Raw genomic sequence first — 4515 nt, 5'->3', positions numbered from 1 at the left:
GGAGCGTCTAAATAACGAATAAGGCTATAATCCAGTATATTAGCAGTATAAGGCATCCCCAAAAGGGAAAGATACTATGTAGGTAAAATCATCGGGATTCGATTATATTTCTAGGATCATCAATATCGAGATGCTCACCCTCTTCAATAGGAATCACCCCTACCAAATACCCACATACAGTCACTACAAAATTAAATTACCATTATTGGATTACAATCATAAACAATTGTGCACATTAAATTGAATAATCAAGATTAGCCTCTATGATTCTCACATGATCCCTATTATCAAATATTACTATTTTGAAAAGTGAAGTAATACCTCTAAATTTCTAGCAAAAACATTGGCTACATATAACCTAACATTTATGGAATCAGTTTGAACCTCTAACTTTTAACATGTCAATACCTTTATTTCACAGTTAATAAAGTATTGACCGATTAAAAGTTAATATAGGTTCAAACTCATTCCGAAAATGTTAGGTTATATGTAGCTAACGTTTTTGCTAGGAATTTATTGGTATTACCTCACTTTTCTAAATGGGTAATTTTTGATAATAGGAATCATGTGAGAACCATAGAGGCTAATCTTAATTATTCATTTCAATTTGCACAATTATTTATGGTTGAAATCCGATATTGTCAATTTAGTTATGTAGTGAGTGCATGGGGTTATTTGGCAGGGGTGGTTCTTGTTGCAGGGGGCGACATCTCAGTAATGATGATCCTAGGAATAAAATCGTTCCCAATGATTTTATTGTTATAATAACTGTGGAAAACATTAGCTCGCTCGAGAAGGATGTTTGTGTGACAAGGCAATTAGCGTTGTTCAGTATTAGAGACGATTAGTCTAACTATGAGCTTGTTTGGACTTTTCACGTTGATAGTTTACCTCACGACTACTTCCATCTTCTTAAATGTTATGCATTTGAGAAGACAAGTGGGAAGGTGAATTTCGCCCTTTTAACAAATGAGGATTTGGGTTTTGGCAATATTTTATTTTCTTACGACCTGGATAGTGCATTATGGGAAGATTTCAGAATTGCTCTGGTTTAGTGTTGTTTCACCTATGTTTAGGTCACGCCTAACTATCAGGCTCATTATTCCTTAAGGTGCGTTGTAATATTCTTTTTCTACTTTTACATATCATAATGTGAAGCTCTCATAGCAAGTTACTCTTCTTTCTTTGGGTTATTTTTTACACACTTTTTCCCTTTTTGGATCTCAATTAATGTATTAAAGGTTTTCATTCAACTTTTTTGCTGATCACACCCGTATCACTATTCTGATTTTGCCACGTCTTATTTCGCTTGAGTGTTTTTATTCGGGTTATTTCTTAATTTCTTGCACACTTTTTTTTTTTCTTTTGGGCTTTCAACTAATACACTTAAACCAATCCATCAACTTCGTTTTTTTTTTCCGGTTTTTGTTTTTGGTTTATTGCATATATTAAATATATTTATTCGATATTGTACCTTTTTTGATGTATTTGTGGTATTTTTCTTAAATAAATATATATTTTATATGTCAAAGTTTTTAACAAACATATATAGCCACTATTGATAACAAAATGTAATCATGATAATTGAAAGTTTTCCATGACAAATTTTATTTTAATCAAACGGTTGTAAATTCAATGCAAATACAATTGGATAATGCAAACGTTTCAACACGATAATTGAGGCCTCGTAACGCGAAGCCCAAACTTTACTAGTTACATTTTACTTACTGATAAATGGATATAGTAAGCCTATAATAATATAATCAAGTGTATACATTAATTTATTGTTCATAAATGAAGCATATCTGTCAAGACAATTAAATGAACTTCAAAGTTGGTTGTTGATATCATTTATTATGCCTTAACATATTAATTATTAATACATGTAAATATTAACCTGATATAAGGGTTCGATATTTTTGCTAAGCAAGACCGGAGTTCCATTTCTACCTTTGATGGAACCTTGAAACAACCTGTCTATATTAGGTTGAGGTAAGACCGTCTACATAACAACCCCCGTACATCGTCAAAGACGTTATTAGAACCTAAAACCCATAAAAAATAACAAGAGATGTTTACTTACTAATATAGTCAAGTATATACACTTATTTATTGTCTTGAATGATATACCTACCAAGACAATAAAATAAATGAAGTACACCTACCAACTACTCATATTTAATACTTGAGTGAACATACTTGCCAAGACAATAAAATAAATAAGTATACTTGCGAACTACTAATGTATAATTCTATACATTATTAAACCATTTTCAACCATCGACATTAATTTTAGTTTTAAAATTACCATATCAGTTTTTCCATTTATCTTTTATACTAAAAATTTTAGCTTTAATAATTCATATTGAAACTCATCTTCAAGCTGACACGTTATCATTAGTAATTAACTAAACCCCCATACACCATTGAAGACAGTATTTGTAACACCCGTCATTTCAAAATCTGGAATTTCAAAACTTTGTCAAACGACGTTTAAACGTAACGAAAATAGATCACTTAAAAATTGCCGCGTCCGTAACGGATGGTACCTTATATAAAGTTTGGTGTTACTAATAGCATCATCGTAATAGTCAAAGTAAAATCCAAGTTAAGGCACCAACATAAATGTCTTCATTATTACATGCAAACTAAAGCATAAATAAAGTAGCCAACAAACGACTATAGGTGAAGTCTAAGCATTTAGGAAACTAATGTTAATCTTCTCTATTTTTCTACCCATCTCACGAGCTAAACCTTTCTCTAGCTCAAACCTGCTTACCCTGAAGACACAACATCTCATGTCTTACATATCACACAAAAACATATAGCACATGTAGGGTATATACTCCTAATTGTACCTATCAATCGTTACATCATACATCTCAACATAACTTACTTAATCTCACGTCACTTCACAATCTCACATCTTAAATCACATATACTTCTTTCTCACATATTTATACTATTATCTTTAACAACTAATTCTTACGTCTCACATCTTACGCACTAGCATTACAACTAGCACTATTTCCCACGTATAAATATCATTATCTTCTAGGAAAGGCAATGTCATTTCCATAGTATCCCGTTATGCTTTTAACATTGGCGGTTAATCACTCTACCCAGAAATACTAATCTCATGTAACTAATGTCTCAAGGAGCCACTCAAGCGACCACGTAAGCACTAGCTTGACATAAACTAGCATGAGTTAAGCTTAACACTTCTCACGTCTTTCTCACGTATTTAGATATAACATTTCCCACGTATTTATATATTTCTTACTTTTTACGCACTAATACTATGACTAAAACGGTTTCTCACATCTCACTTTAACCTTAGGTATAATCATTACCTAATTATTCCCACATCCACTTTAGCGTTTAATCCCACTAACGTGCACAATTCATAACAATTTCTACGTGTATCTAGTGAACTAGACATATTATACTTAAGTCCCACATATAAGCCATCACATATCAATCCTCAAATCATATCAACAACATTCAACTACACATATCATAATCATTTCATGGCAACATCATTATTCATTATAGTCATCATATTACATGTGTACATAACCAATTTTTTTTTTCTTTCGAACAGCTAAATTTTATTAAATAGCTAAATTTTATTAAATCATATATTCGGCAAGATGCCGAAGTAAAAGGAAAATTACATCATATAAGATGGGCTATTCTACCACATCGGCCACGAAAAAGTAAGCTTATTACATCGTGATGACATCCATAAGTAAGAAATGGAAACAATCGAATAAAAGATATTAATACTCTTAACTTGTTCCGTAGAAAACGCTACCTTGTTTCCATGCTTCCATATAGACCACCAACATACCGAGATAATAGCATGCAAAATCGTCTTATAAGTAGGGAGACAATGAACAGTTGATACCCAATCCCGCAACTCTGGAGGATCGCAAACTGGAATGTCAAGGCTTAGCCAAGTAGAAAGTAGAACTCTGGTTTCAGAAATAGTTCTACAATCACGAAAGGTGTGTCCAATCGTATCCAACCCCATATGACAGGCACGGCAAATAAGACATACATTAGGTATACCACGACACGCCAAATTAACACGAGAAGGGAGGCGGTCACGTAACCACTTTACTTTAAACGTCTTCCCAACATAATAAGCCACTACAACATACATACATTCCCACATAACCTCTCGCATAACCCAGAAAACCAACACAAATAAAATAATCCTGTTAAGAGTTTAATTATAAAAAAACTACATTTATGTATATTTACTATGGATTTTATGGATAGGGTATTGATCTTTTAATTATGATAACAGCCTTATTTTGTGATTCTGAATACGCCTGCCTTGCGAGTAAATTGGTTTTTTTTCCATTGTTGTGGTGTGATGTTTTATGTTTAACAAATTTGTTAGCATGTGATTAACCAATATGCAATCTTGGAGTTATGAACTAAAAAAAAAATTTAGTCAAAATGTCAATGTTGATAGTTTCTTTTTAGTTTTATAAGCCCAAAAGA

Source organism: Erigeron canadensis, chromosome 4, assembly GCF_010389155.1.
Source record: "Erigeron canadensis isolate Cc75 chromosome 4, C_canadensis_v1, whole genome shotgun sequence".
NCBI classification, from domain to species: Eukaryota; Viridiplantae; Streptophyta; class Magnoliopsida; order Asterales; family Asteraceae; genus Erigeron; species Erigeron canadensis.
Note: the sequence above shows the minus strand (reverse complement) of the source record.